Below are 12,251 nucleotides of genomic sequence, written 5' to 3'. Positions count from 1 at the left end.
CACCGGGGTTTACATTTCTCAATGGAAGAGTACTAAGACCATCTCCAGATGTGCTAGTTATATTGTATTAACATACTCTCCATTCAGATTGTTTAAAATCATATGTTCTAGTCATTCGAATAAGTCTTGGATTGTAGCTTTAACCGCTTAAACCCCAGCATCCGTATTGTGGGGAAAGCTTTCGCAGAAAATGGCAGATTGCTCACCACTGTCGATCGGCTATTTTCTGCAAAAGCTTTCCCCACAATAACTGAAAACAGAGAAGGCACTAGTATATAGAGCCCTGAGGGACTCCGGTCAACCATATAGGGTTTAAGTGGTGAATCTCTATCCAAGATAGATGGGATTGACCTGCTGACTTGAGATCTGCACTAACTTTATCGTGCAGAAAGACCCCACTGAGGTGTCCTTTCAGATAGCCTGATACATCCATTCTGCTCCATTGAGTAAATCAAACTTTAGAATCAATCAGTACCAGTCTTTTTTTTTCATGTGCACAACTAAGTTGCGAGTCACATTGCCATTCATGAGTCTCAAGTCAGTCTCAGTCAGGCCTCATTTGGTGACTGGTCTTAAAAACCGCCATATGGCATCATGCTGTATTTACAGCTATATCACGTATAGTGGGGGTGCAGCATAATCACTCCCGGTGCACGCACGCATGCACGCACGCACGCACACACACACACACACACACACACACACACACACACACACACACACACACACACACACACACACACACACACACACACACGCACACATGCACACAAGTTCCCTACCGATTCCCCTGTGAGGAATAATGGCAAGCTCTTTGTCACAGAGTCTGTCCAAATAATAAGGGCCCATTAAGTGCCAGCTTTTAGATGTGATTCTACAGAACAGAACAAATACCAGCCTAACAGTGACTCAGTTTGCACACTGAGGGACACGTTTCTTGAAATATTGAGCCCCGACCAATTCCCCCCTTTCCTCATTTTGACCAAACCTATCCTCCTTTCAAAGTAAAAACACAATCCCCCTTATAAAAGCAGGCCAATTTCAACTCTTGAAGCATTAAGAACCCTCTTCATCTTCAGGTTGCATGGTGCTAAGTGTTAATTAAAAAGATTAAAAAATAAAATAACTGAGGCATGTACAATGTTATGGAACATAGAGGAATGTATAACAATTAGGTTATTAACTAACGATTAACTAATTAGGCATTCTGTGCGGTCTACAGTATCACTATATTTCCATGCTGTCTGTGCAGTTTCCATGGCCCATGCTGATGTTTACAGTAATAGACTTACACTCGGAGGTTTCACAGAGCCAATGCGAACTGAGGGGGCGCGGTCTCGAAATAGAACAGACCATTAGAGATAGAGAAATCAATGGAGAGGTCCGGAGAATCTGGCTCAAGTATCCCATTCAAGGTTTGCGAACCGATACATTCCAAGGGGAAACGTAACGCTGAAGACAGCTGATGCAATAGGTTGTCTGAAGTGTATACCCTTGTACGGTAAGTATTGCTGATGGATATTGAATAATGAACTGTGTGTCTCCGTCTAAATAGCTGGAGATGCACACGTTATGTCCCATATAGCCACTTGAACCCCTTTCATCTCTATTCTAGGGGGATAACATTCGCCAGAAGTAACAGAAATACAGTATCTACAGTACAGACTCACAGCACGTGTGTTGTGAGCTTGTAGATGGGGTCTTTATGGCTAGATGGGATGGGATAGATGGGATATTTACGTATTCCCATGTAACCCATGGGAATACAGTCAACTAAGTATAGTATAAAATATATCGTTGCTGTCGGATGGAAACCTCTTATCTCCATTTTTTCCCCCGTAAACTAACGCCCTACTTGATCATACTACAGCGTCACACAAAAGTATCCAAAATAGCAGATCTACAAGCTCGAAACGCGGCGCGAAGCAACGCGTTTTGAGCTTGTCGATCTGCTACTTTTGCTGTTTTTGAATTTGAATCCCGAAAAGTCACTGTTCTGGACGTATGAGGTTTCCATCCGACAGAGACCATTTAGGGCTTAAGTGGATAGCCAATATCAACCGTGGCCATGATTCTCCCTCTCAGGGTTATTGGCTGTGTGATGCCTCTGCTTTCAACAGTAGCCTGAACACATGCGTGAACCGAGAAGCCCATGATTGTTGTATAGATATATATGCTTAATTTATACATCTGTCATACGACAAAGTATAAATCAGGCTATAGGCCGAGCCTAATCCGTATGAAGCACAATAGACCAACTAAGGTTGTCTTTCCGATGTTCAGCTGTTTTCTTTTTGTTTTGTTTTTCTGTATTGTGTTTTTGACTATGTTGAGTTTTAATGGATTGCATGTGCTGTATGGGACTGCATAGGTCCACAATCAAAGCGACGTGATTGGTTGTCCAGCTTTTCGTTGTGTAACGGTTTTAGCCTATGATACTGCTTGCTCTCGCCCAATGCTTTTTGATACTGTTTGCTTTTGTGAAACCAACCAGAGATATTTTTAGAACATTTTGATACAATCCTTTCGAGTAGATGCCTTGTGTATATTTCTGTTCACACCACTATGGAATGTAGCTCATATATTGTGTGGGTCAAACCATTTGGTTTATATTGCAAGATTTGACAGAACAAAAATGTGATAACTACCTATGTTACCTTACAAGCAGAAAAAAATAATCGATTATGTTGGGTCTTCAGTATTATTACTTTAATGCCTCTAGGCTTTGCTTTAATATGCTTTTGCTTTGTGTTTGTTTAAAAAAAAAGAAGAAGAAAATCTTGTTTTCTTGAAGAATTTTACCTCAGACTGAGTTTTAACAGTCCCCACTCAATTTCCATCTGTGATTCCAGGCTACACTAAACTTAAACGTGAGAAATTAGTGCTATATGTGTAAAGGCAGCTAAAAACAGTGTTGACAGTTTTGTAGGTGACAAAAATCATAATCAAACCACCTTTCTTGATTGAAAAACATCAGTTCAACTGAAATTAACATTATCAGAGGATAGATTTTTAGCACTGTGTTCATGCTGATGCACACACATCAAATCGATTGTCGGGTGGAAGCCTCACATGTCCAAAACTGTTACTTTTCAGGATTCAAATAGCAAAAGTTGCAGATCGACAAGCTCGAGATCTGCTGCTTTTGATGCTTTTGTGTGACGCTGTAGTAATATGATAAATTAGGGCGTTAATTTACAAAGAAAAACACAAAAAGTTAAAATATGGAGATAATAGGTTTCTGCCCGACAGCAACGAAATGAGCCTGCAGATTGGGGCTGAAAGGATGAGAGTAGTGCATCGACCACACACAGTACATACCTGTGATTCTAAAGGTAAAATGGTGCATTTATACACAGCACCGTTATCGAACACGCTTAACAGTGTGCATCACGTTCACACATTCACGGCAGAGGAAAGCATGCAAGGCCCCAACCTGCTCATCAGGAGCAGTTAGGGGTTCAGTGTTTTGCTCAATGACACTTCAACACTAACCCAGGGGAAGCCGAGAATCAAACCGGAAGACTTCTGATTCCCAAGCGGACGCTCTACCACCTGAGCCACTGCCACCAAATCGTCGCTGTCGGGGGGCAGAAATCTCCTATCTCTATTTTCTAACTTTTTGTGTTTTTTTGTAAATTAACGCCCTACTTGATCATACTACAGCATCACACAAAAGCATCAAAAGTAACAGATCCACAAGCTTGAAACGCGACACGTTTTGAGCTTGTAGATCTGCTACTTTTGATGCTTTTGAATTTGAATCCTGAACAGTAACAGTTTTGGACATAATGGTTTCCACCCAACAGAGACGATCTCATGCTGCATGTAATATCCCCCCAATCCTCAGCTTCCTGTCTCTCTACACTCTTCTATCTAAATAAGGAAAATAATGTTAGGCACTTTAACTTTAGCGTAATTATAAATGAAAAAAAGAAATATATGAAAACGAAATAATTTCTTAAACATTTTGAAAATAGCAGATATACAAGGTGCAACTCATTGTGAGCTTGTAGATGGACAACTTTTTTTATGATTTAGAAATGTTTTTGTGGTTAAGTGGTAAATACATTAATACATAAATACTGCCACAATACCATATTAGAGAGAGAAGTGGAAGTGGGATTGAAAATGAATCAGAGAGGAGACCCAAACCTGCTGACATTAGCCTCTGATAATGTTCACTGACCTTGACTGAAATTCTGGAGTGCATTTAGGTTTTTAATTTTTTCCAGCACAACCTGTTGTTCTGGTGATCAAAGTGGGGATGACAAAACAGCCAAACAGTCAGACATACAATCAACCAGCAATCAGTATTCCTCTCCTCTGCTACAGTATTGCTTTAAATTGTGAGGTTTTGCATCCAAAATTAAAGTAGATTTTCATGAACCGGTGCCTCTGTCTTTTGTCTATTTCTTGGGGGGGCGTGTGTGTGTGTGTGTGTGTGTGTGTGTGTGTGTGTGTGTGTGTGTGTGTGTGTGTGTGTGTGTGTGTGTGTGTGTGTGTGTGTGTGTGTGTGTGTGTGTGTGTGTGTGTGTGTGTGTGTGTGTGTGTGTGTGTGTGTGTGTGTGTGTGTGTGTGTGTGTGTGTGTGTGCATGTGCGTGCGGTCTAATGTAATATCTGATAATGGACCTGCAAACATTTCCTGATGCACTACAACATGTAGTAGTTACATACGACAACCACTAGGTGACACTATATACAATACAATATGCAGTATGTTTTCATGTGACTTTATTAGCATCCCACACACAGGCACTGACATGAATACACACACACACACACACACACACACACACACACACACACACACACACACACACACACACACACACACACACACACACACACACACACACACACACACACAACAAAGGCACCTAACACAGTGTGCTAGTCACTATTATTTTTTCATTTTGATCTACTATTAGTGTTATTGTCACTTTATTGCTATTCCTATTGTTATATGTCGATAATTTTAATCTTGTGTACCTATTATATGGGTAAAGTTCTATGGGTATATTACATATAAAATAAATGTTGAATGTTGAAATAACAGTCAGTTAAAAATGTGCGCGCGTCTCCTTTAAGAGCCAGTGTGTGCTTTAATCTACGGATCAGAAGGCTGACGTCAACCAGCCCCTGAGCCGCCGCTTCCGATTGGCTGACGTTGACGTCAGCCCGGACTTTTCCCCCCCTTCTTTTCTCTCTCTCCCTTCTGAACCATGACCTCATCCCTAGTTCATGTTAAGTGCTAAAGTGCATCTTCTGTCCTGTTCCCCCTCTGCTAGCTAATATACCTTAGCCTAGCATGTGTGCTAATCTATCCTAGAAACCAGAGGAGCTTTATTATTGGCGTGAGAAAATATACGTTTACGTCATTGTCAAAGCAAGTGTCAAAAACATAATAAATGAAACTGGTCAAAGTATATACAGTTGGAGAGGTGTGCACTTAAAGTACCAAAAGTGAAAGTAGTCATTAGGCAGAATATCCTAGCTGTTTCACAAGTATAAAATGTATAAAACATCTTTTGAAAAATAACACATCTACAAGCTCACAACGCATTGGATCGCAACGTGTTGTGAGCTTGTAGATCAGCTATTTTCAAATAGCCAAAGTTTAAATAGGGCTGAAGTGGTTAATGTATGTTATGTAATAATAATTAATCTACAACTAGTATAACAAAAGTTTTCAAATAATTGTAGTGGAGTAAATGTACAATATTTGCCTCTGAGATGTCGTGGAGTAGAAGTAAAAGTATTGAAAATCGGAAATACTCAAGTATAGTAAAAGTACCTCAAAATTGTACTTAAGTACAGTACTTGAGTACATGAATTTAGTTACTTTACACCACTGGGTATAGGCTATAGCACTGTGTAAACAGAGCTATATCACATTGCAACTTGGGAAAAACTGGCAGACAGTTATATAATGCACATGTTGTTGGTGAGGGTAGCTTTGAAACAAACAGCAATCTTTCTGGGTTTTGCCGTCTCTTTTTTGGGACAAATAGTTTTCCAAAACGATTTAAATAGTATACAAAAAAGCAGAAGTTGTTTTGAAAATGTGTTTAATACCTGTGCATGTGCTAAATCTCTATCCTAGAAATCAAACCACAAACTAACCCCCCCCCCCCGCACGAACTGGAACGTAGCCAGCAGTTGGACGGTGCACTTTAATGCTTGTGTCACTTCAACTTCTCTCCCTGCGTCGCTGCTGCGCAGCACGCAGTGACAGTATAGTGTCAGAGCTGTAGCACTGACTGTAGTAGACAGTGTGTCCCCCTTGCCCTCGACCCCATGACAAGTAAACACTGAAGTGACCATCCTCCCCCCATAGCGTGGTTGTGTGTGTGACGTGTGTGTGTGTGTGTGTGTGTGTGTGTGTGTGTGTGTGTGTGTCATGGAGAAACGCTAGAGCTGTCACACACACACACATGGAGGACAGCTGAACACAAGGCTGCACTAACAAGCCGCTGCGGAGAGAGAGGAGAGACAAGAGGTGAGTGTGTGCGTGCGTGCGTGCATGCGCGTGTGTGCGTGTGTGTGTGCGGCCGCGTATCGATTAGAAAAGTGACCCGTCAAATATTGTTTCCCCCTCAGAATACTTGTAGCTTATTACATAATACAATAGCAGAGGCAGTTATAGCCTCGTTTATACTCGCTGGCCGGAAAAAAAGAACAGATCTAAACAAGCTCACAACGTTGTGAGCTTGTAGATCTGTTCTGTTTTCCCGGCGTGGTTGCGTCGCTCCTCCGCCGCTAGTCCGTCACTAGTCAGTCCGTCAGCTCAGTGCGCATTCCTCCTCCCTCCGCCTTTATTTATAATGGGAATTTAAACCTCCAAATCAGCGCTTTTATAGCCTGATACCGACGATTCATTTCCCCAACAGCAGCGTCTCTCGTCGCGTCATTTTAAAGGTAGGTTCGGTATGAAAACGTTGTATTTATATATTAATGTTGCTTTTAATTTTTCGCAGTGCAAATGTTTCATTGGGTGTCTGTCAGTGTGGATTATTTTATTTTTTCGCACGCTCTATCTATACGTCACAACAACAAATGAATCTGCGGTTCAAACAGCCATGCGTTTTGGAGCATTATTCTCAAGGTATTTGTTAGAAAATACCATGGCTATTTTCGGCATACTTATCGCAGGGAAGTATTAGGCTATGCAGTAGCGTATTATCTGTGTTCTTCTGTGTGCTATTCTTATTCTGTGTTGGTTTATTCTAGTGCGCTACAGCGCTCATCCCCCCCTTCCCTCCTCCCTCCGTGGCTTTCTGCTCAGCCATGAGGCATTGTTATTATTATCAGGCCCTGCATGGCCATCATACAACGTCTTATTATTTATATGTTTAGCGTCATCTCTGTTTTGGGTCCAAAATAATAATAATACACGCGCTCTGAATTATTAGGCTATATCTCCCTGGCCCTGCTTATTTCTATAAAGCATGATTTGCCATTCGTGCATATTATTATGCTATATCTCCCTGCTTATTTCAATAAAGCATGATTTGAAAAAAATATTGGCTACTCTAAATTTTTAAAATAAATAAATTAAGATAAATAAAAAATAAAGCATGATTTGCTATTCATGCATATTATTAGGCTATATCTCGCTGCTTATTTCAATAAAGCAGTATGATTTGCTAATCGTGCATATTATTATGTATTTCATTTTGTATCAGTCTCATTGTTATATTAATATTATTATTATTATTTACCTCTTCTTAGTCCTTTTTAGGCGATTAAGAGTATTTAACTGTAGTGTTAAGCAGGCACACTGGGACCACGGGGCTGTAAGCCTACACCAGATGAGGAGAATTGTGATGTTCTATTAATAGATTTATTTGCACTGCCCCATCACCACAATATAAAAAAATCAGGCTTACCACAAATCGATCTACAAAATAACATATTAATAGCACATCTTGTGTTGCATGTAGTATTGTTTTTTATGTCTTATTTGTGTCTCACACACATCCCAGCATGCCACCACCACACAGTAACAATAAAAGCTGTGTAATCTATGAAATAGGGCAGGCATACATAGTCATACTGAGAATGGTTTAAAACACTGGTTCCCAAACGTTTTAGCTTGAGACTGTAGATCTGTAGATTTTATTTTATTTTATTTTTTATATATATTTAAAAAAAAGGAAACAAAATAAAGGCATATTTACTCGCGACCCATAAAAATGGGTCCACGTCTCCACGTCCCAAAAGTGTGTCCCTCCCGACCCAGTGTTTGGGATCTATGGGTTAAAACAATAGATGATTATACAGAGAAGTCATGCTGTATGAAAGTCTAAAGTGACTTGTCTCTCTATTGATTGATTCATTGATTGAATACTTTATTAGTCAGACTCAGAAATGTAAACAGCACGTGGTACAGTAAGACATTAAGGATTACACAAAAAAAGTCCTGGGGACCTGTTTCCATTCAGATTTGGTTTCCAATGGTACACCCCCCCCCCTCTCCCTTCCACCATCAATATCTATTTGTTTACATCAGTGAACTTGTTTTATAGGTCCACATGTGCTGATACTGTAAGTGTGCGTGTGCATGTGAGAGTCATGTTTGTGCATCCACACAAAAAGTATAGAGGTCTGTGTTTGTGCTTCCTCTTTAACTCATGGTGCCTCATGTCAGCACATAGGCCATGATGTCACTAATGGTCATGAATCACAAGAAACTGTCTGAAACTGAGAGAGGCTACACGCTGTAGTTTGGATTTCTATCATCTCTCAAAGGACCACTTCACCTATTTTCAAAAATCTTCCTAGAATTACTGTAGTTTTCAGTAATGCTCTCTGTCTTCTTGTGGTCTGTGTCTCAGAGGAGTACTATGGACAGTTCAGACACCTTTCTACCAGTGACATCATTGGTAGGTAGGTTTGGTCATTTCCAATCTGGGAACCCATCGTCAAATAAAAAGGAAAAACAGCGGCCCCAGCGTTTTTTACTTTTGCATTTGACTCTGGGGGGAGGTTGATTAACTAGACCTACTGTATGCGGCTGGAAACCAGGGTTTGGACATGCCTTCAGCCCTCCACTTCCGGTGGTGCGCCTATGTTTTCATTCCCACTAACAATATTTCTCCACGGAACACTAACACCATTTCTCCCAAAGAACATGGATCGTTTTGGTTATAAGCCCATGTTTGTTTCTATGATGAAAGAGCAAGTTAAAATGTTACTAACTTTCCGTGGTTTTGTCGGCTCCGAGGACACTATTGTTAAAGCGCGGCCTACTTCCTGATCTGAAGGCACGCCCACATTTGGTCATTTCAAACATGATTTCAAACTTCTTTTTTTAATCAATGCAAGAACACTTCCTTCTATTTCAGCATGCTAACTTTCCAGGAAGGTAAAAGGCTGTAGTTTCTATTTGCTTGGAATCCCCATTGATGATGTCATTGGTAGGCAGGTGTCTGAACGGTCCACAGCCCACCGATGACACACAGAGTGAATAGACAGAAGTTGTGCCATCTTATAATGAGCTTTAGCGAGGACCAATCATATGAAGATAAGGTTGAAAATGGGCGAAGTGCTCCTTTAATGCAGGCGTAGCAGAGTAGCTGTGCCTGAAGGCCAGAATAGAAGCCTGGTATCTCCCTCCTCTTTGGATGAGGGGTAGATGTGTGGTTTCTCTTGCAGGAGACCTGGGTTCGGGAGGTCGGTGTATCAGATGTGAGTGAATGTTTCAGAGTAGCCGTGCCTGACGGTCAGAATGATTGGCACAATGTTTGAACATTGACATTTTGTAATCTTTCTGCAACCCAAGTTCAGGTCCTGAATCTTGATTTTCTTATTGATCACTAATCAATCACATCAAATGGTATGGGGGTCTTTCTTTTCAGATTGGGGTCTGGCTTTGCAGCAAAATAAATATCAATTTGGGTCTTTAACATGAAAATGTTTGAGAGTGAGAACCACCCCTTTTGGCCTGACGAGAGAGAGAGAGAGATGATGGGAAAGAGAAAGAGGAGAGCGCATGAGGTGGTGGCTGTCTGACACATAATTGTTTATTGTGTAGCAAACGGTTCCCATGCCTCTCCTCTGGTAGTGTGAGACCCAGAGCTTGTCTTCTCTCAGCCTAGTAGTGGAAGGCCGTGGCCACAGATAGATGACGTGATGCAGGGGGGTTAATGAATAACCTGGATGATATTACCTCAGCGCTGGGTGTCCTCCAGTTGCTCTCTTTGTGTTTGCCTTTCTCCCCACTGTGCGATATGGCATCATTGAGGTGAATCCCTCATGCTTCAGTTAGCTCATAGGTTTTATAGAACGGGGTGGGTATCTCTTCTGGTGGCGGATTATATCCACTCCTGCAGAGATAAGGTTACTTCCTCCAACTTTGTCTTATTGACATTATATTTGACAGAACAAAAGACTTGAGGTTGCATTTTCTTTTACTTATTTTTTGTTATAAACTCTCAACTGACCCTAACCCTGGCGTCCCAATTTTGGGACTACAAGCTCATTAACGCATCACGACGAGATGCGCCGTGATCTCGTAGAAAGACTTTTTTCACTATGCTGTAGTATGATAGTAGGGCATGAATTTACGAAAAAAAACACAGTTTGGAGAGATGACGTTTCTGCCCGACAGCAACTATATAAGAGGCTTTTAAAGAGTGTAACAGCCATACAGCAAAGCCATACAGTTGGACCTGTGCGTGATTTATTTGAATGAACACTATTTGACAGGGCAAACGGAGAACTGTGGATTTCCTCTCTTTCCGTTCTAAAGTTGTTTGGTCTATGTTAGTATAATACGTGGTATTTCAATGTTATCGCTCAGCACTGATAACACTATACCTGTATGAATCTCACACCGGGATAAACAGCACATGCTGTGAATTCTGCTCTTTGCACATTGTTCTAGCACTCTGCTCAGTCTGCTGGTATTGCAGCAAAGACTCTGGTGAAAAAAAAGAACCATGTCTAACTGGGCTAAAAGGTGCAAGAAGCAAAGCAATGTACTTCTGTAGTTCTCAAACTTTTTCGTGCCAAGGACCCCAAATTGATATGTATTTGGCGGACCCCCATTTAAAAAGGTTTTGTGGCAGGGACCCCCTAGAAGAGAAGATTTATGTAAAAAAAAAAAATCAAAATTATTCAAAAGTTTACAAACATTTTCAAAAATAGCAGATGTACAAGCTTGCCGTGCAGCACAAGTTTGTAGATCTGCAATTTTTGAGATGGGGGTCAGCGTCCACATACACATCAAATTTGGGGGTCCATGACATGAAAATATTTGAGAACCAGTGCAGTGGGACATACAGGAAGGGGTTGGTTCTGGGTCTTCAAACGTCATTGTTGTTACAGAGCTCATTTGTGCCGCTTTTAAGCATAATAGATATTTTTCACAGCAGCAGACCACCGCCGAATTATGACATTATCTGGGGATCTGTTTCTCTTAGGTAGCACAAATTTTTGCAGGACAACACCCATGATGGGTTTGGTTTGTTTAAAGGGATATTTCACTTTCAAACATGTTTGGTGTCTTTTTAATGCCTACTCAGGCTTTTGTGAGCAAAACTTTTAAGTTGCTTGATTCAGTATTTAGATATTTGATTTTCATTTTATCAGCCCCCTTCCTATTCAAACCCATTGTAGCTGCAAACTCCATTTCCATGTTATTCATTGAAAACACTCGTCCTTGGTTCTGGTGACCGATATTGTCCTTCTAATACGAGAGGGGGCAGTGTTTTTTCAATAGTCTTTTTATTATTATTTTGAATATATGTTTTGGAAAATAAATAAAATAAAATGAATGAAAAAAGCAATTGAAAAAACACGCCCCCTCACTATTAGGACAATATCTAAATATTGAATCAAGCAACTTAAAAACTGTCTGGGGTGTTCACAAAAGCCAGAGTAGATGTTAAAATGGGGTCGTTTGAATGTGAAATATCACTTCATGGTTATTGTGTAAGGATCTGGGAGGGGGGGGGGGGTGTAACTGTGATTGCACAGCTCGGCTCCCACACTGCATGCTGGGTATCGTCCTGCTAACCTATTTTAATGGCTACCCTTTATTTTAGGGGTTTCTGTGTGCCAGCCTGTTTAACTGCATGTTAACTGTACAGGAGTTAAAGGGATAGTTCACCCCAAAAGGTTTTTATTTTAGTTCGTTTTTGTAGCATTCTAAAGCCAATAATTTGATGACCAGCCGACCAGTAGGCAGCGGTTCTGGTAGGAGACACAAAGGAGACTCTTTGTGTCTGCTGTGAAAATAAGC

At 40.8% G+C, this 12,251-nt stretch overlaps 1 protein-coding gene across 1 annotated transcript in view; it reads left to right on the top strand.

The window, feature by feature from the left end:
- Positions 1–6,403: 6,403 nt before the first annotated feature.
- Positions 6,404–12,251, top strand: part of dusp8a (dual specificity phosphatase 8a) — an 88,304-nt gene continuing 82,456 nt past the window's right edge. The window contains exon 1 of the mRNA XM_080436744.1: positions 6,404–6,503. The gene's annotated coding sequence lies outside the window, so the exon portion shown is untranslated. The remainder of the gene's footprint in view (positions 6,504–12,251) is intronic.

Source organism: Gymnoscopelus braueri (genome assembly GCF_963280865.1).
Source record: "Gymnoscopelus braueri genome assembly, chromosome: 9".
NCBI classification, from domain to species: Eukaryota; Metazoa; Chordata; class Actinopteri; order Myctophiformes; family Myctophidae; genus Gymnoscopelus; species Gymnoscopelus braueri.
This window is presented reverse-complemented; position numbering and strand designations above follow the sequence as displayed.